Source organism: Vanessa cardui, chromosome 19 (assembly GCF_905220365.1).
Source record: "Vanessa cardui chromosome 19, ilVanCard2.1, whole genome shotgun sequence".
Classification (NCBI taxonomy): Eukaryota; Metazoa; Arthropoda; class Insecta; order Lepidoptera; family Nymphalidae; genus Vanessa; species Vanessa cardui.
This window is the reverse complement of record NC_061141.1, coordinates 5,437,240-5,460,091: the sequence shown is the minus strand read 5'-3', so window position 1 is coordinate 5,460,091 and position 22,852 is coordinate 5,437,240. Positions and strand designations below refer to the sequence as shown.

Here is a 22,852-nt window from a genome sequence, read left to right as displayed (position 1 = left end):
ACATATTATTTATAATATATGTCGATATTCGTTAAAAATATTAATTAATTTCGTAAAAGCTTTTGGTGAGCGAACGTCCTAATCATAGTGTCATCGACATCGGCGCGTCCTCGGAAGGTCGCCGGATGAGAACGGGACCGAGAGGCAAGCTGACCGTCCATTGAAAACATAGCAATGTGATACTCATACAATTATATATCTCTATAACATATTTACAAGACGGTTGTAAATAATTCATTATACTATAGTAGTTTCAGTTCTTATTTTTTTTTTTATGGAATCTATATTTTTTATTGCACTTAATGTTAATTCGTTTAACATTTAAATGTAAAGATTATATTGAGATTAAGCTGACACTATGCTAAAAAATATTCTGGGATACATAAACTTACAAAAAACTATACATATAGTTCAATGAATATAACCGGTAGTTATATGAGAGTATCTTTATCATTTTTAATATAATAATTATAAGATATATAAGTTCCAATATAATGGTAAAATATTATTATTGTTATTAAAAACGTGATCCGTCTAAAGTTTTGAAAACGTTTCTTTATTTCATTTTAACTAGTAATCCTTAAAAGTTATATCTTATATTGTTGATTTGCGAATCAATGTAGTGGTGCGTCAACTTAATTCCTAAATTCTTTATTTTTCCTCCGCGATTGGTATTTAATCATATTATTTCTACGAGTGGCATCCCGGATCTTTTTTTTGCATCTCGTTTGTAGAATATTTATAATTGTTAAGTTCTCCGAACAAGTTGTGGTTTTTATATTACGATGTGTTTATGAATATATATACATTATACATACCTATAAGATGTAAATATTTCTTTTTGAAATCTCTTCAGCTTAGTTCAAGTGATTTTCTTTAGTAATAGTTTTACAAGCGTCTGTTAGAGGAAGGAAAACATGGCTTTTTTATCACCTTCAATCACAATGATTATCTGCACAATATACAGTTTTCATGTTATAAATATAAAATTTCAAAGTCATTATTAATAACAACCTAATTATAGTGTCGAGAGTTGCATCCTATCTCGTCTAGCCTTCTGCTATAATTTGACTAGAATAACACAATTTAAATTTATCAGGATATTGTTTTTTTAGTAATATAAGAAATATTAAATATAAGTAAGTCTAAATCATTTCGCGCAGCGGTACTCTTTTTTGAGTTAAAGAAAAAAACATTTCCTAAGCATTTGGCAATATTATTTATGCAGCTACATTCCACGATTTCGAGGCGATTAGTAGATCTTTAACATTTTATAACTCAAATGTACACTACATTGTAACTTATAACATATGTTTGTAAAATGAATTAAGAAAATCGCTTCTAGCTTGCATGACATGAAACTAAGTAATTAATCTGGTATGTCGTATTCGAATTTTCAATATGTTATTTGCCTTTCTCATATCCAAATATTACGTCCTAGATAATTTTGCTTACCTACTAGTAAGTGAGCTATACATTATTGAAGATAGCACTGTGAAGAAAAAGATAGTATTACAGATAGTATTTACTTACTGAAATATTTAAGTAAAACTTTCATTAAACAAAGCATAAGCTTGACATTTTTACAATGTTTATCGAAATGATAAATAAGTTTCGTAGTATATTCGCGGGTAAGGGTCGCGGAATGCCAGCGCCGGCGCCGCAGAGTGGGCCGGATGCGACCGGCCGGCGCGTCGTCTGACCGCTTGAATTATGTAATTTTAAATTCATAACGCTTTTTATATTTATTATAGTATTTTTCCTTTGTTTACGAATTTTATCTCACATTTAAATCGAACTACTGCAAGAAATTCAGAGCTTTCTTAATAAAATAAAAGCTGGAAATATTGACGTTACTTGCTTGTCAGCTGATCCTTTTGATTGCTCACGATTACTGATCATTTATCACCTCAATCAATATTTTCAACTCACCTTACTTAAAGAAGAACTATAAAAACAAATTATTTAATAGTAATAAATGTTGATGTAATTAAAAAACAAAATCGAAGATATAAGAAGATGATAATAATTAATAATCATATTAAATACTGTTATTTTTTCTATTATTACTAAGTTTATACGTATTGAGTTATTTGTAAATATTGTGTAAAAGATTCGTATATATTTTTATATATAGAATCGATCGTTTAAAATCGACAAGGTCGTCGCCTGAATTAATCGAATAGCTAAATTAGCAAATATTACTTTTAAAAAAACATAATTCTAGATTCAATGACCATTTTCTTGGCGCCGTCCGTATATCAAAATATCGCTCGACAAACACTGTCTCTGTTATTGTTTATAAAATGAGATGTTTTATAATAATATAGCAGGTTATTTAGTATCTATATTTGCGTGCGGTTTTCCTTGACTAAATTTTGGTACAATTTTTTTTGAATTCTTAGCTAAACTTTCGACATTTCTATAGAAATTTCTTGTTGTAAATATTCAAAATATTTTGCGTACTTTAAACTCGTAGGTAAACTATGTAAATGTCAAGGTTATATCTGGACCGTTCATTGATATTTATAAATCTATCAATCGGACAGTTTCGATGTATATTTTATTTATATAGATCAGAATTTTATTTAAATCAATTAATGGCGACTCCTTTCCAAATTATTCCTTGACGTCTGCCAGATTTACGACGGTCCCACTATTAATTTTTAAAACGGATTTTGTTTTTTTTTCTGTGACAGAATCTCGGCGTCGAAGCGTCGCGAGATTCATAAGATTCCGATGTTTTGTACTTGTTTCGATAACTGGTTCGGGGTACGGATTTTTGTATTCCATCAATTTTCTGTTATTTTATTTTATTTATCAGAAATAATTGTTAGAGATTCAGGATAAGGAAACAACATTGTGACCTTGGAGTTTTGTGTGTAAACAAAGATAGGTTAATTCAAATTAATTGATTGATATAAATTCAATTAAATTACAATGTATCAAGTAAGTCCTATATAATGTATAATTTACGTATTAATTTTTAATAACAAATTAATTCAGATCATTATAAAGCACTTCATTATGAAATATAAATATGACTTCTGTTTATTAATAGTATTTGTTTTTGTAGGTATTTTGTAGGTATGTATTTACGTGAATAGTATGTAATTTGCACGACAATATCAGAAACGTTACGCTAACGTGCTGTCTACATATTTCAGTGACAAATTAAGTCTTTCGTATCGTAAGTTGTCAATAAAATCTTGTACAAAATTGCATAATTGTTGATAGTATTCTGAAGAATTTTTAAAACAGTTTCGAACACAAACTTTTAACGAAAACTTATATTAATATTAATTAACATTGAACGCATCCATTTTGTTGCATTGATAGTTCAATAACAAGGTGTTTTTTTAATATTGAATAGAAAAAATGACCCGACCATGCAAATTATGATACTTCAATTGAATTGTTTGATCGTTGTATGCGTTCCGACATTTCTCATGATCTGTTGCAATTCAGGACCTTGCTCTAATTAGATTGGTTTTAGCACTTCTTCGATGTGAATATTAACATGGTCAGTTTCTGTTTTGTTATGTAATATAAATTATCGCTCCATGAATGGAACCCTTTTAAATAAGTTACTAGAGTATCAGTAACTGTATGATGTGTGTATATATTTTGACCGGCATATAATTTATCCAAATAATCGTTTCTAATGTTTGTATTTAATTTGTGTGTTGTTTAATAATAATTTAGAGCTGAGATGGCCCGTTACCCGTTGATTTCGGGTTAAAAAACAGGCAAGCACCATTATATACATGTGCTTAATTTGTGTTTATAATTCATCTCGTGCTCGGCGGTGAAGGAAAACATCGTGAGGAAACCTGCGCATGTGTCTAATTTCATCGAAATTCTGCCATTTGTGCATTCAACCAACTAACATTGGATCTCCTTAATGGGAGAGGAGGCCTTAACCCAGCAGTGGGAAATTTACAGGCTGTTACTTTACTTAATAACAATTTAGTGCTTCGATTAACGAAACGTAATGTTAAATTTTATTTAACTGGTAATGTGAGTATATTAATCAATCAAAATTTAAATATTTATATTTATCAGTTTACAAACAAAAAATACCAGCACGTTTAAATAATTAAGTCTTTAGTAACATTACACTGTAAAAACTTTAGCAAAAAGTTAGGTGTCTGATAAATTACCGACGAATAATTTCGAAATCGTACCAGACCTTTAATTCATTATCATAACGCATGTCTTTATGTAAATAAAACAATTAATTCTAATTATTGTTACGTAAACATGAGTGTTTAAGTGGACAGGAACACATGCCCTACAATCGCCTCGAATGTACGGGTTTTCTCACGATATTTTCCTTCATAGATTAGCATGATATGATAGATTTATTGGCTATTATACTTCGTGACATGACCAGATATACTCAGAATCGATTACACTCTTTACGTAAACTTGGAACTTTTAACCGCACGAGGCTCGTACAATCAAAATATAATATGTTTATGTATTGAAACAGTGAATGCTTGCCTTTTACAAGATTAAATTAAATGTAAAGTTCCTGTTCGACAATTAAATTGAATACAGTTTAATAACGATATTACTATTTCTATATACAATGCAGATGGTATCATAATATAACATGGTTGTTTTAACAATAAAAACAAAGTCTATAGGATTTTTTATCAGCTCTTTGTATAGTAATTGATTGAGTTGTACGCTATTTTTGTATATTTTTTATCATTGTTTTAACGATTTAAAATTATTATTTGATGTCTAAATGTGTCTGTTAAATTTCATTATGTTAGCAACACCGTGTTCATAGAAGGATAAATTGACTTTGCCAAGACTAAAACTTGGTAATAAAAGATTATCATAATCTTTTGTAAGTATATATAATTTATGTTTCAATTGAATAACTGATAGTGAATAATAAATATCACTGTTAGTATCATAAATTTGCCAAATATACATATACCTTTCCGAGCTCTGATTCGTGAATACAACAAGTATTACGACTAGTACACTCCTTGAAGAAATTATTTTCTTCGTAATATCCACTGTGAACATGTTTCTCATGAAACGACTCAGGATATTTTTAAGTTTTGAAATAAATTTAACAAGTTCCAGTCGTCATCCCGCGGTGCCCTTGCTTAACTCAGCGCCAAGGTCGTCGCACTGCTAAGATTGCGGATTTCGCTTTAAATTACTCGGTATATTTAACTACCGACGCAACGTCCATAAATGTTATCGCGTCGTAAGTTGAAGTCGCACCGAAATTCCTCGGGGAACTTGATTTCATGGGATTTCCTAATCAAATGGACGAGATAAAAACAAGTTTCAAAATTAACGATCAAACGCTGACCTGACGTCGGACTGTTGTTGTTGTTTGGAAAGGATGTAGCGAACAATTTATCGTGTCGTAGCTTTTATAAGGTATACGTTAATTGTTTGTTTATCCAATGTATTCTGTTTTTATTGGATCGATTATACTCGACTTAGCGAAACCTTGATCAAATCCAAATTAACTAATATAATTATTGTTTAGTGTAAACGCTTATTGGTTGCCTATAGCGTCATCGGCTACCACCTATGACCATTCAGATTAAATCCAAATTAGTTAATTTGTCTTTCAAGTATATTCGGTTTGAATTTTTCAAGTTTCGAACAGACGCGTCAAATGAGAATCAGTCAAAGTTGACAGTTATAAACGATGTTTATTTATAAATTTTATATAAATATAAATAAGGCTTTTTATTAACTTTAAAAAATGAACGTTTAAGTTTAATAGGAAGGCTTGTTGTATATTAATATATCAATTATACAGACGTTTCCTAAAGTTGTAAAATTACAATTAGTCGATTATTGTTTGATTGTTTCCTGTATATTTTTTTATCTCGTTCTGTTAATGATAAACGTTAGAAATATTATAAAGATATTTATCTTATGCATTTAATATATTACATCCATTTATAATTGTCACGTGAATTTATTATGAGTTTTGGATGCCAGTTTATCGCGGTGTGTGTTAAGCTTTATCTCTAAATCGGTGGGATGTACGCGGATTCAGGTAGCCTTAATGAAACATGTAGGTTTATATGTATGCAGTGCTGTTTGTAATCTGACTGTTGCGGGCCGACTGTTACCATAAATAAACAGCCTTATCAACTCGGACTGCAATTTTACATTTCTGCTTTCGCAGTTGTAAGTGAACGTTTGTTTAAGCGGCAGGATATAAATAAATCACGATTGCCTTTGTAAATATACTTTAAGAAATAGTAGTAAGAGACGTCGGGCTGAAGTACAGTTTTAATTAAGAAAATAGTTGGTAATAGCAACTGCTATACATAAATAAACAAATGTATTTGTGGACTCCAAGTCAGACTGCTTGGATTGCACGTTTTGTTTTTGACCTACAAATTTGCGTGCACAGCTTTATAGATTTACGATTATAGTTTTATAATCACAGTAAAATTGTTGGATTTTTTTTTGAGGTTATTTCATTTTATATATTAATTACTGCGTCTTCTACTCAGTTCCTCAAGGCTGCGAAATTTAAAAATAAATCTGAACAAAATTATAAAGCAATGGATATATTTGCTGCACATATTTTTTTAGCGATATGTTAGTTATTGTTTCCATAATTATATAGATATAAGAAGTAAATATTAATCTTTCAACCCTATGTAAGTTTCTGCTTTATTTACCAGAGACAACAACACCAGTTTAACTGTCAAGATTTTTTCAACACGACAATCAGATCTCCAAATAGATTTCATTCCGAAACAATAAACTAATGTTATGATTTTATCATTACAATTCATCTTAATATAAATGATAAATGAACTATTAATCGCGCTGTTGTAATTCATTTATGACTAGACGAAATAGATCGTTGTTTAGTGTTTGTTTGAAACATGTATAAAGGGATATTATGTAATGTAAACTAGTAAGGCGAGTTCCTGCGGTCTGTCTTTGATATATAGAAAGTAGATAGATATAGATAGAACTTCCAGTCGAAAGGTACCTATTACAATCTCCGCTCCGTTTACGAGACAACACTTTATTTATCACACTTCGTATAGCTTCGATGGTCTGTATAGCAAACGAAAGTGATATATTCCATCGTATCCCGTCGATTTGAAAGTGGCGGATACGAGTGTTAATTATATCGCTTGTTTTGAACGATTGATAACTCGAGTAAGTTTGTTTGCTGATGTTTTATTTATAGAGATGAAAAGAAAATCGATGATCGACAAGTTATTGCTATATTCTCTAGACACCTGTTGTGTCTACGATAGTGAAACTTATACTATATGTAATAGTATATCCGTACCTACTGTTGTAACACATAACAATCTGGTACTACTATAGAAAAACTATAATATATTTCAATGCATAGGCATATTTCATACAAATAAATAGCTTTGGATTATATCCATATGTCAATATATTTTCCTCAAGGAGTTTTATATTCTAATATTTATCGAAATCACGTGCCTTTTGACGTTACTTACGAATGCTAAATTGTATTATCATATTTTTAAAATATTTTATGCATAATTAACTCGACTCTATCACATTGAACATGTAAAAATTATTCAAACATATATATTTATAACGGAAAAATATTTTAAATATATCTCCGACCGATAATTATAAATACATAAATTAAACTTTGAACTATATACCCCATATAACCACATTCGAATTAAAGAAAAAATTAACTTAATTAAGTTTACGGCCATGAACCGTACGCCAATTAATGTAACTATATAACAAACAAATTCAAATGGCAACGTAGTCTCGTGCGAAACGAGATACAATCGAATTCAATATACTGTAGATTGTGATTCGACGTCGGTTATTATAATCAGATGTTTTTTTATAACTACGTCAATCATCTAATATGCGGGCGCCGACGCGGCCGTATGCTAATTACGAAGGTAAAATATGCCGAAAAGCGCGGTCATCTCCGCATTCCACGCGGGCCACAAGCATGCGACGCCGGCCGGCAGGAAAACCCACCAAAAACATATGCGAATAAAATTCGAATAACAGCTCTCTAGCTTAAATAATACGATTCAAATTCCGATGAAAACATTATACTATCACCAAAGGACAGATTCTACTATGACACGCGAATAAAATAAAACTTTAATCTAATATATTTAGGGTGTATTGGCATTCGTCGAGTCGAGTGGCGCCAAGATTTGTAAAAAATGGAATCCTATGATCGGTACTGTTACCGATATGGTTAAAAGCGATATCACACTGTTGACATAAACACCGCTAAACCAGATCCGCTCGGTAGGACGGTGGACTCCGATTATATTAGCATACCTAATAAAATATAATATTGTTATTTTATGAGCCGGCAAACAGGCGCCTTTATAATACATTTACATATTTAGGTGCAATTTTTCACGCGGAATCTTTTTCTAGAAAATACTTCATTTAGTTATAATTTCAAAGATATTATTTATAAAACGATGCCCATACTGTTTATTCTTATTGAACAGTTACACTACCTATATAAAATATGAGATTAATAATTTTAATAGGGATTATACACTTAATATTTACTATATTATTATATTTGGATGTCCCTGACCTTTATTATTTTTCGTTTTTTTTTGTGATCTTTCGCTCCGTTAATTGCGAATTTAAGTTTTAATACACAATACATCTACAATAAAATATCATATACATTTAACATTATTTTCCTTTTTTTATTACTTGGTATATCTATATGCAGATAAATAAAGTCATTTAAGATTTTTCGAATTATACGAACGTATCGCGCTGAAAATAAAACGTTCTTTTGTTTTTGTTTTATATGTTGGAGTGTTTCTTAATTTTTATTGAGTAGATGTTTTTGAATATATGATAATAAGGAAAAAAGAGATAGTTTTTAAGTTTATGTATAATATAAGAATCATAACAATTGTTACCAAGTATCTTCTCTGATGTGAACATCAAACAATTTGTAGTGAGCTGTTTTATTCTTTGTTAAAAATCATCTTTGCTAGTCGAGATAACAGATATGAATAAAGGAATACAAATTCACACAGAAATATAATGAATGTAATTGAATGAATAATAAGATAAGCTATTTATTTATATCAAAATGAGCCATCCTAACCCGTTATCTAAGATTTTCCATGAGAACAACATCATAATAACACGGCCTTCGCAGTGACAATGAAACACCACTTTCTACTTTCCCGCTTTTTCCCACAAGATGGCGGCGTCGCGAAAAGCGCGCGAAAAAGTATTCATTATGATTTCACTAAACATTTAGAATGTAATGTGTCTTTGACATGCTCTTATTGATAAGTACTATATAGTACGACACATCTTAGATGTGTACAGAGTCGCATTTGAAGGTCTGGAGGCCCCCGGGCCACAAAGCAGTGGAGCCCTAGACAAATGGAAGCGTGAACAACCTAATAATTATAATATCATGAATTAATTACTTTTTTAGTTCAATCAGTAAGCTATGATTTATTTACTTGTATCGGTAACTTTTAAAATATTAAATAATAACATTATTATAATTTGGCTATATTTCGGTATTTGTTAAATTGCTGAAAACCCCCACTAATGAGGGGAGGCTCAAGGGCAGTTGCCCCGGTTGCCCTCCCCTAAATACGGCCCTGTATGTGTAGCATAGTATATATAGGAAAAATTCGTAAAACCGATTACTATCGGTTTACACAACCAATAGAATCTATCGCGCCATTCGACGCTATTCGTCGCTGTAGATTCTCATGTCAGTTCAACCCGAGAAAGCAAATCGACGTGTCAAATTGACGAATATAGGTCATATGATATTACACGTTGTTACGTTTGTGTTAAGATCATAATGGCATTAGAAATAAATATTGATAATTTGGGATGACGTACTTATTTCGGATATGATGTATAGACATCTGTTTCATTTGAATCTTTAAACGTGATCAATATATCGACTGATTTAATCGCCAAGTTAATAAATCTTTCCCGAGCTATACGTATTTTTTTCTTATATCCTACATTAGTTCGTATTTTATCTATAATCAAATTCGCATATATTTTTAACGTCGCTAATTAATAAATTTAAATATTATATTAAAAAAAACACTAATAAATAAGCTATATTATTAAATACAAGATTTGATAAAAGATAAAAGAGCATGATGATAGTATTTATAATTTTTTATGTAAAATACTTTAAAAAAAGACTTGTAGTTATTTATTACCAAATCTTAATTTAATTGGCTACTCTATCTACTAAGTTTTTATTTGATACCTCACACTAATTCTTCGGGTCTTTAGTTTTATTATTCTATAAAATCACGACTTAAAATTGTTTTAATTTTGATTATTATTTGGGAATGCCAGGAAGGTATAAACAACAAGTATTTGTTCCTATATATTTTGGTTGTATGAAAAGACGCTTTTGCGACGAAAATATTTCGCTTATATGTTTTATGTTCCCTTTTTAGTTCGAATTTAAATGGCATCGCTTCTCATATCTTTACAGTATCAATGAATTTGACAATTACAATATTATGACCATAGTTCTGTTATTAAAAATGATTTAATACATTGTTGGGATTACGTCGATGTTGCAATAACGATACAAAAAGTGTTTATGAACGTTTCAATGATAACTTTTTTCTGTACTATCTCGAAAAAAAATCTATTATGCAGTGGTTATAAAATCCCTTCAATTACGTGATACCTTTACTATTACTTTTTTTTACACGTTTCAAAACATTTCATAGCGTTAGTGAAAGATGACGTACTTCAATTTAGGCCAGACCTCCGATTAATCTGAGTTTTAGTATGCATATGGGTTCCGACGCTCTGTCAACGAACATGATACATCATACCCGTAAATTTCCAATGGATTCCAAACTTTTACCAATAACAATATCGAAATTAATGGAGTTTGGTGAAATAGTCACACTATGGGACATCTATTTTATATCCCAGGCACTGTATTTACAATATCATAACTGTACGTAAACTCAGATCAATCGCAGCGATAGGCAAAGCGGAAGTATTGGTCAAGATTATATAAATTTACACTATCAAAACTTCAATTATAAAGAGGAAAAATCATATTGTATTCAACACTGGTTCAATTCATAAAGATTACTTTTTGAGTTGGCCAATTCCATTCAATAGATACAACGACTTTTATAAGTCATAGAAATAACTCTTAAGGGAGAAGATTTAAAATGTTATTTCAATGAAAAAAAACGATGTATAAATTCAAATTACAAGTAAAAATAGTTGATGTGGTACTGCGTTTAAAAAAAGTAGAAAAAAAATTTAAAAGGTAAAAATATAAAAAAAAAAACATGTCCACCCGTGCGAAGCCGGGACGGGCCACTAGTAAAGCAATAAAAATAGTAAACTTTATAGGAAGTTATGTAATCACTATATTCATTGAAGTCTTCGTAGTATCTAAAGGATAGATTATTATGTAATTTTCTGTCAATAGTTTTTTTTTATTTATTTATTTACATCAAAATTTAGATTTAGATTAAGGCCATAAATATTATGATGTTTGATTGGTTGATAAGCTTTTCTCAATATTAACTCTGGAAAGCTTCCAATTGGTTTAATGGCAATTGGAAGTGTTGCATTAATAGTAAACGATTCGAAACTTATTTTATATATCATATAACTAGGTTACCTACAGGATATGGCTAAGTTGATCCACTGCTGAACTCAAGTCAATATTTCTTTCAAAAATTTTATTTCAATGTGCTGCTCCCTTTACGATACATTCCTTTATGGGTTCGATTTACACCCTATGATATTTATAGGATTTAGCATGTAAAATGGATCTGAAGGTCACGTTCTATTAGTCTGGGTTACGTGTTAAAAATAATCATATTTATAAATACGACGTACAATTATAGGTGACGATTTTCTAAAAATATTCGGTTTCTCGGAGGATTTTAATCGCATTTAATAAATTTTAACATCTGAGCACAATAAATCTGTGAAGATGATACATATATGTATGTGCCAAACTAATATGTGCTTCGAGCGGTTTGTCAGAATCGTTCGTATCATAATTATATACAGACTTTAGTTCATATGTAAAATATAGATCATTTCTTAAGAATTGATTTTTAATTTGGTATGATTTATAACTTTTTTCTAAAGAATTACAGACGGTAAATATACTTTTATATATGTGTGGTAGCTTCACTTAATATAGTTGTTAAATGACGATTAAAAAGTGCTTGTAAAAAGCCTACTTGAATAAAGTATATTTTGATTTTAATACATATTACTTTTATTTAATCGACGAATAGTTTAACCTGTAACCACTCGTTAAAATGTTTTTCTTTTTTGATGTGAAATGTAATTTCAATAAATAATATTCATATGTTTTTTATTTGAGCAAAAACATTTACAGGTCGAGTTTCAAGTGCGACGTTGTAATGTGAAACGTTTCTAACGTAAAGTATTAGTTTTGTCACGTGTAGTGATTTGCACGTGATCTTCTGTAAAGTTATTGTTTGCAATAACAAATCAATCTGTTTTGTTTGAGACTTAAAATGGAAGACCAATTATGCTATCGAATTGACACTTTCAGTGTTACAATTGTTGAAGTTTAACCGTTTTCTGGTTTTACTAACATAACAATCACTTTCCGGTTCGGTCGAAGTTGTATCGAATTAGAATCGATTTGATATCGAGATTTTTTTTCTCCCTCTCTCAGAAGAAGAGTCGAGATGGCCCAGTGGTTAGAACGCGTGCATCTTAACCGATGATAGCGGGTTCAAACCCAGGCAAGCACCGCTGATTCATGTGCTTAAATTGTCTTTATAATTCATCTCGTGCTCAGCGGTGAAGGAAAACATCGTGACGAAACCTGCATGTGATAAATTGCATAGAAATTCTAAAAACCCGCATTGGTACAGCGTGGTGGAATATGTTCCAAAACCTTCTCCTCAAAGGGAGAGGAGGCCTTTAGCCCAGTAGTGGGAATTTACAGGCTGTTGTTGTTGATGTTGTTTGTTGTTGATATCGAGATGAGGTTTTTGTTTCTGTGGAATAGAGTCAGGAACGTTATCGAAATCGTTTTAGACTATTAGAATTAGTTAAGGTGATTGATTGAGTTGTGGCTATGTTGTATATAATAAATGAAAAATGTTTGACCATGAACATATTTGTATTGATATTATATATTATATAAATAATATCAACACAAATATTTAAAAATCAGGTTATAGACGAGTATGTAGTTATTGATTTGTTTACGTATTTTTTGTGCCGTGAACTTGAAATGTATCGATGGGTAAATTATTTTTCTTTTATTTTTAAGTGTACGATAGAATACGTTTTGTTTTTCATTTAGATTTTCTTAATTATTCAACATTATCTGAAGTATTCACATGAAATTGCGTACATTATTGAAAACTTGAATACACTTTATATAAGAACTAGTATCACACGTGATACTAGTTCTTATATAAATTGTCCAGCTATTTGGGATATATATTTATTCAAAATTACTTATTATTTTGAACATTAATTATACTACGTTTGATTTTCTGTTTCAGATTATCGTATTGTTCCATATATTAAATAGATTTACAAAAAAGTCAATTTAAATTAAAATTCACGTAATTTTCACACAGTTCTACGATATTTCGAATAACCAGTGAAATATATTATGTTATAAGTATATGAGAACAGTGTGTTAAACATACATGCAATAGCAGAATTAATAAATTTAACGCCAATTCGTTCGCCTCGTACATTTCTAGTTACGACATTTAATAACGGTGTAAACACCTATATTCCTCCCATACGATGTTACACTTGGTGTTTCTACACATCATCTAATGGTACGTTACGGCGAATAATCTAGACCACTAAGCATTTCGTACTTTATTTACGTAATGCACATATGTATGCTTGTGTATGAACAAATGTTGTGTTCCGTTTCGTTCAATGTTCATTTGTATTTGAGTTGCGTTCTAAGATTTTTCCAAACATTTTCTTAATCTTTCATACGATTGTGGTTGCTTATATGTTTTGGGAGTCCGTGGATACGCATAGGGTTTGTACGATTTGAACGGAATTAGTTAGCAGCTAGTATCAAACACGATTACGAATGTATACTACCTGTACCTGACCACGTATTTGAGGTATATGTGATTGACATCGTGTTCAATTTTGTGCATTCTATTTACTACAAATTGATTGATTTTTTTGTCAATATCATGAAATTTTCTCTTGCATATTTTTTTCTATGTAATTCTTCAAAACTTTGATAAAATTTGAGAAAATTGAACAAAATCATTATAAGGACTGTCGAATAAAGAAAAGTTGTTGAGCAAACGTTTATAGACCAAGACTGATATAAGAATTATTAATAAAAAATCTTGAATTGGACGTGTTTTATATAAGTACATATTGTAAATATATTTCTAATTTGACACTTTACTAAATCGCTTAAAAGTGATGAATAAACAAGTCAGCGATCAAAGTGCAACGCGGATATATATTATTACAAAATTCCATTTCGTTGCAAAAAATTCAAAACATTCATTTGCTTAATGATATAAATGGTAAAACCCGCGTCGAAGAGGGGATTTTAGAAAAAGTACTTCAAAATTAACACGTATCAATGTACCTACAGTATATTGACCATGATTTTCATAATAAATGTTATATTAGGGGAATACCTTTATGGTATGTAAAGAAAATGTTTTGTGTTCTATTTTCAAATTAATGTGTGTGCATATACTATTTCGTTTTGATTGTGCGTCAATGAAATGTGAGAATGAATTATTTGATTATCAAATTTAGAAGTTGTGACGTTGATAAAACCGATGACTGAGTTCATGTTTGATCAGAGTTAATTGACAAGATTTGTCAGGTGAAACGTAATTCATTAATAATAAAAGGATTTAGTAATATAAAAAATGGTGATAAGCTATTTTGAACTATACATGAATTGAAATAATTAATATTTCGAATTTGACAATTTCTATCAAGTCCCTTCGCCTGCAGACAGCTTCTGATAAAGACTATATTATTTATAGCTTACTGGATTAAATTAGAGCGCAATAATTATTAAAAAAAAACTTACTAATTTTTCTCTTATTACAATTTTTTATTGATGAAATAAAATGACGTCAGGAGAGAATTAATAAGGGAGGTAAATTGAGGTGAAATAGTTACTGTCCTGTTTAGTCCTATATTATGTGTATTTAAGTGTCGATTTTTCAAAGTTATTTTATAATATTTAATTGTGTTTGTACACACACACACACACACGTATCTATATGTATATTTACTCATTATAGCATTGTAATGGTACCTGTTAAACAGCTGTTTTATAAAACATTGGAATTTCAAAGGCATGATGTCACGATATGACGTAATATATGTAAACAATGAATGTTGATTAACGAACAATTGACCTTTTATTTGTGTTACTTAGAAAATGCCTTAAATTGTACTCGTAAGTGATAAGCGTGCTACTGTAACATGTTTTCATGATAATTGTTTACTGTTCGTGACTGTATGGATGATCATCGACCTCATATTATAAAATACGACGAAATATTTATGCAAAACAAAGAAAATTGTTGTTTAAAAATGGAAAGAAAAAAAAAACTAAACTATACTTTTCTACATTCTTGACTTCAACTAAAACAGTTCTTGGTATTAAATTCCCGGGTGTATTTATTTATCTTGTATTTTTTTTATAAGAAATGATGTACTTTTAAAAGTTTAATCTTTGCCAACATGCGAAACACAATGGATAGTTTTTCAATAATTCGTCAAATACTTAGTTCCCCTGTGGCATTAATATAAATCCACTAAATAATATTTTACGGGAAAAATTGTGTTCTTTCGCTAAGGTAATTTATTCATATAGTTTGATATATAGAGTCATGATAAGTCAATAGTTTGTTATTTATTTTAACCGACGTGCTGAATGCAATGGAATATTGGAAATAAGTTGTTTGTCTTATGTCATAAACAACTATTTAAAATTGATGTTATGCAAGTACTTTTTATTCTATATTTTTCAAATGTTTTTACAGTAACCTAAGGTTTAAATATTTAATAAAAAACTAATCAATAGAGCTTCAATACAAGTTATACGACCGTAAAATTAATAGTCAAAGGCCAGGCCGTTTGAAAGTGTTAATGGATTATAAAATAAAGTTAAACGATTTACCGCTTATAGATTATATTACGATCAATTTTATAACGCTAGTTATGTACAAACGGGGAAACAGTTTTCTTTATTATATAATGACATCTTTGCTTACTGATTATAAAAGGAGAAAGATCCCTTACTTCACCTACGTTACACGAGAGGGAAGATCGACTGGTCGAGTTATTCGCAGCTGTGGGACACAATGCTTTAAAAAAACTATAATTATTTGTTACAAGGCCCCTGAGGTTTACCTCGGAGGCAATGCTCAACATCTTAAATTTAAATATTTGTGTCAAACACAACAACAAAAAATTACAAAGGAATATCAATTAAATAAACAAAAGACTAAGAGTATACTTTTATTTTAATGTGTTTTTAAAATTATAAGATAATAACCATACAACGTGAATGTCATTCGCGGGAATAACCAAACAAGAAAATGAAATACATGTAATAGCTTTTAGACAAAAGGTGTGGCGTGTGACCCTCATACGCGTCTCGGTTGACTAGTTTCTAATCTTAACAATGGCGTAGGAATTCCATCTCGGCCTTTTTGTTCCTGTTGTTATATTTCAATAATACAATTTATATACCTATCTTGAATGTTTTAAAATTCTTGATTTTACTTTCGTCAGTATAAAGGTTATTTTTAAATGGTAACGTCTCGTTCGCTGCTACCGATTGTACTGAGACTCGAGAAGTGGTCTTGCCTTTGCTGGTTTATTGGATACGAATCCAAATATGTCGACTGCAATCATTGTTTCGTAAAATTGCTTTGTTTAAGTCGCTACTAGCGTGGGAGTTCAAGTTTTTGAAGGTCCTGCCGCTGTGTTATTTGGTGGTTTTTTTAATTGTATTCATTGCTATTAAAATCTGATATTTTTTTTGCATTCAGTTTTGTAAACATAAATTATTGTATTTTCGATAAAGTCAAAACAAAATGTCACGATCTTGTTTTCGTTTAAAAATATAAAATAAAGTTTTAAACGAAATGAGATCAATTTTAAAATCAATTTCACAAACTTAAGGATCGATGCAAATACATTGGAAATCGATAAATAATGAAGTATGTCTGTTATATGAGTGCTCGTAAAGAAACCTCAATTCTCATAATACGGTTGTAAACGCTCGGGTCAGAGATGACTCGGTCAGCGGAGCGTGGTGCGCCTTGAACTTGGCGATTATGATGCCTCGACTCTCGCCGCAGGCTATGGAATCTGTTATCGTAACACATCAGAGGAAATACTGACCTTTGATGCTGCGTCCATTAAAATACTTGAAAAGGTGATTGAGAATGATGAACTTGAACTAGTCAGAAAAGATTTAACTGTAGGATATGATTTTTGACGTCAAATGACCTTACGAATCGTTTTTATGAAATTGAAGATGGGTCAGTGGACACAGCTCACCTTGTAGGTGTTCTTTGAACTTAACTTCGACGGTAAGACTTCGATCTGGGGTCGTAGTATATTGAGTTATATATTTTGAGATTAATAGATACGTTGACCTCAGTACTTCCTAGCATTTATCTTGATCATAATAAAGTCATAGCTAATTATGTGTAGCACGTCTGGGAACTGAGATAATACGTACGATGATAAATTGAACTTAAGATAAATTGAGATTTCCACTTACAATGATGTCAGGTTATAATTTGCCTTAATTCATTGTAAAGGGGAAATCTTTCTCTTCACTACTTCATAGTTAGTACTAATTTTACGTAAGTGATGACATTTCTTCTCGTTTGTGATGGTATTGTTAAAATGACAAGTCTAAGTCAAGCACGAAGCTAATAAGCGTAGAATTTAAATTCAAATTTTAAATGAAATTCCAATGTATGTTATTTTGGTTCATATTTTGTGTTGATTTTTAGAGTTATTAAAATTATCCATGAAGTTTATACATCCATATAAGCAATGCTTTTGTCTGCAGTTTATAATCCAATCTGTTTTGTTTATTTACTTCGATATACGTTTGTTACTTTCAACTATTAGTGATGTATATGCGGTTCCAAAACGTATTTGAATGAAATCTACGAATTCATATGTATCGTATAAATTGAACGTTTTCCTGAAAGTACTTCTGACTTTCGTCAAATAGCAGTTCTGTTATTGCGATAGAGTCACAAACTGTGTGCAAAATAAAGAACTATAGTCCATTCCAATGACAAAAGGAAACATTCAAAACATACCGTATTTTTCAATATCACAAGTGTTTTGTTGATAATTCCGCTATAAGATTAACTACAAACAGTTCTTGATTAATATATCTTCATTTGTAATACAACAATATTTCACTAAACTACATAGATCCACTTTAATTTCACTTCCAAAGTAACGTAAACAGTTTTGTCCACATTCAAGACGCCATTTCTCGATGACGAACATTAAAAATAGAGGCCTCAACTAGGCATGTTCGCTAAACGAATGTAGACGAATGAATTTATACAGATAAAAAATATATTATTTTAGTTTTAAAATTCATTATAGATATTTTTTTTAAATATATTTATTTAATTGGTTGTAATATATAATATGAATTATTTATTAGAAACGTAAAAAGTTACCTAACGATAGATAAAAAAGTTATTTTTATACAGTAAGGTTTTTACATAAAAATAATATTTTTACCAAAAATGTTAAAAGAATTATTTTACTTAAAAATAATCTCTTATTTCAAAATGTAGATCAGTTTTGTGCATAGCAATTTTATAGTTTTGAAAATAATACAATGTTAAGAAAGACATTCGTCTCTCATCTTTCGTATCATATGCACGGATGCATATTCCGAATTCTCTGAAGTTTTTTATTACGACCTGACTTTGTTTAAACGGAAAATTACTTTTAAAATCAAAAAAAATGTATCGTTCTTTAGTATTAATTACCCATTCATTCAATTATTTTCACCTCACTAGTCGAACGCAAATGACATATCAATTCAAGGTCAAAGTTGTTTATTTATCTTTTCTCCTCTTCCCATTGGAATAGACTATACATATGATACAGGTACAAAACGTATATGGTAATTACTGATATGGTACGTACCTCTCAGTTATTTAATGGGCGAGTCCTCTGTTCACAAGATAAAGATATTTATGTTAATCGACGAAATCTTTCATGTATTATTATTCTTTAAATATATTCAGTTCCTTGAGTTGACATTTGATTTATAATATTGGAATGTTATGGAGTCGTAAAAGAAATTAGTTCTCTTGTTTCGTGTGATTTATAACTTTTGTTTTATCTTGTATTAAAATGCAAGGTCACATATTTGCTTGGGTTTTTATCGTATTAATTTATCGATAAATATGTATGTGGCATATGGTTTTGTGCGAATTTAACGTAGTGGAATTTGTGATAAATTATTTGACACAAAAAAAAAAAAAACGATTGTAATTAATAACTTTATGATGTGTGTTGCTGTGTGAGTTTATTTTACAGTGTTTATGTATTGATTATGTAATATCGAATGCATATAAAAAGTTAAATTAAGTTGCCTTGTGGAACGATGACCATATTTGATGCGCAACACAAGCGCCGTGAACTTGACCAATTCGACGGATGCGCGTGCGCACCGGTCGGCCAACTCCGAATACGGTGATCAGCGCCGGCGCATATCTGAAACGTCTATTAAATGCGTTCGAAATAACTTCGTGTTTTTGAACTAGAATAAAATTATGAAATATAATCAATGTCATAATAGTTAGTCTACTAAATACGTGCATGCGTCTTTATAATGGTACCAATATATCTGCCATCATATCTCGTTCATATCAAAGGTCGTATCAATAAATTCATTTAATGATATTGACAATAAATTTTCGCGTAATTGGGGCGCGTTTATGATTTCCATTGTATTGCTTTGACCTATGTTCTTGTTTGTTTTGTAGTCATTATGTTATATTGATTAGTAAATTATATTTTAGTGACTAAAAATATATTCATATATATTAAATTTAATTATGCAAGTAATTTTTATTTAATACCTCTTTCTCATTTCCATATTTTTACGTTTTTAATAATACCATTGCACTCAATGATAAGTTTATATTTATATGGTTGTACTGTTCTATGTGAAAGTTAGAACACCACCGAGGTATGCTTACATAGAGATTACTAGTCTTATGGCGTGATAACGTTTGTAATTGCTGTGTAATCTTATTGTGATGTCACTCAACTATAATTCCATGGTTTTTAAATAATTTATCGCATAATATAAATTAAGAATTAACATACAAGAAGTCATATTTAATGGATATGTGATTGAACAACAAAAATAATACTTCAAAATTTATTTACATCAAAGCAATTCTTTCGAACTCACAATAATGATCATAGATTATTAACATATTTTACAATATTACACAATATTTACTCCATATTTTGCGCAACGTGTAATTTGTTCTCGTAAATCATTTAGAGCAATGAATACCGATAAGCCTGTGGTTTTATTACATTCATTGCGCTACAGATTCAAATTCTTGTTACAAACGGCTGGGCTGGCCTAGTAAACTTAGTGCTCTAGACAAATAAAAAGAGTTACTCTAGAATGATTCAACAACTGTTAATTTAAATAATAAAAATAATTCATGAAAATTGATTGCTTAAGGCTTGTTTCAAAAGTCATTTCATAATTTTAATTTAAATGCAAGCATGTCTTTTACCTAAAATTGCGCTTAGCTAAAATATCATAACAGCTTTTTTTTAATTACTCGATCACTAAGGCAAAATAAATTTATTTGATCTCAAAGAAAATACTGCTTCCAAATTCGATCGTTTCGGTCGGTCTTGGGCTTACTTACTTATAGTGCTTTGTATATTCAGTCATTACAATAAAGATTCAACCAACAGTTGTGTTAATATTGAATTATTAAAATCTAGGCATATCGAGAAACCAATAAAGATCTAGGAATTTGAATGAATTTTATATAATTCAATAATGTCAGTCCTCAATATAAATCAAATAAACAAAACAAGTGCGTATTTCTCAACGACAAATGTTGCTAAAATGAGAGTCGACTTAAATGTAGATCGGCAATCATTGGTAAATCACTGCTGTTTGTATTTCCGAGATAAATAACAGGTGTGTTATATGTGTGCCAATGTCGGCAGCAACGTTAATCCGCTATTACTGACAGTTACGTTAATTAAACGCCGTCCGAGTCTCCGTTCCCACAGCCGAGCAGATACGAGTGCTCTCACTTGTCAACTTTCCGTTTTCTAATCTATCAAAATCAATAATTCATCGAAATATTCATGTTCGGTTACTTTTATAGGTAAAATAGCGACCCGCCCTGGCTTCGCAAGGTTGATACTAAATATATTAAGGAATTTGTTTATTTACGACGACACATTAGAAACTTCTAAAATGATAAGTGTTCCTTTTCTATATTATCCATGTATATTATATACAACAACAACAACACAACAAATTAGTTGTATTATTATTTCTACTCGATATCATATATTGTACCTCCAAATATCATTAATTAGTATTCTTCAAGTTCCGTTTTGAAGGTTGAGTAAGCCAGTGTATCTATAGACATAGGGGATCGCTCCTTATTTCCCATTTTATTTCCTAAGGTTGATGGATTATAAGTGTTATGAGGAATTATTAACTCTTAAGTTACCAATGTCTATGCAATGTTTCACACTTACCCTCAGAGAGATAATTTGATTGTCCTATATGACATAAATAAAAAAGGTTATCACTTATCACTAATTCCATGCTTTTCAATAGTAGTTCAATTAAATTTTAAATTTATATTGAAACTTTAATAAAATAAAATCACGGTTTAATTTTTAACTTACACGACACAAAAACATTAAAATAATCATTTCGATAACATTGACATCGTTTTTCGTTGTCAATCGAGATGATTAAGCGAATGTTGTGTTATTAAATAACAGATTAATTGCTGTTTTCCGTGCAAATGGTCAGACTCGCTAGACCTTTGATAAATGCTCTAATAAACCTTAAATTGTCTCCGAACGCATTACCTACGTGATATAAAACGTTCCAAGGTTTGTGGCGAGTCGTTGACCCAGTAAGACGTTAGAAAACGTGACGGCCGACGTAACGATACGGTACTGTTATTTACTAAGAACGAATGTGTTATGGAAGTGGCATACATACAATAGCTCAGCAGCGTGATTTCTAAAACATTTTCTGCCTCGCACAACGACTCAGTGGAACCAGCTTTCGGCGGCGGTTTTTCAGAAGCGATACGTTTTGGGAACCTTCAAGAAAAGAGCGTTCACTTTTCTTGAAGGCCGGCAACGCACCTGTAAGCCCCCTAATGTTGCAGATGTCTATGGGCGGTGGTAGTCTCTTTCTATCAGATGAGCCTCCTGCTCACTTCCTACCTATCGCATAAAAAAAACATACCTACATACCTCGATCGATCTAATAAGGTGATAGTGTGAACTTGATTAAATATTTGTATTGAATATTATTATTGTTGTTTATGCCGATAACAAAATCATTGAAAAACTTTCTTTTTATATTAATTTCTGTGAATTGAAACAAAAATATTGTTTGAACATGATTTGATCAATACCAATTTGTATGAACAAATTGAACTATAGCGATTTCGACATGAAATATTTAAGTAGGTATACCATTTCCAAGCAATTTAAATTCCTCTGTTCATTCTATCGTAATTATTCGACGTGGTTT

At 30.4% G+C, this 22,852-nt stretch overlaps 1 protein-coding gene across 1 annotated transcript in view; it reads left to right on the top strand.

The window, feature by feature from the left end:
• LOC124537802 (N-alpha-acetyltransferase 15, NatA auxiliary subunit) overlaps positions 1–22,852 on the top strand; it is a 105,099-nt gene that overhangs the window by 26,813 nt on the left and 55,434 nt on the right. The window lies entirely within an intron of this gene.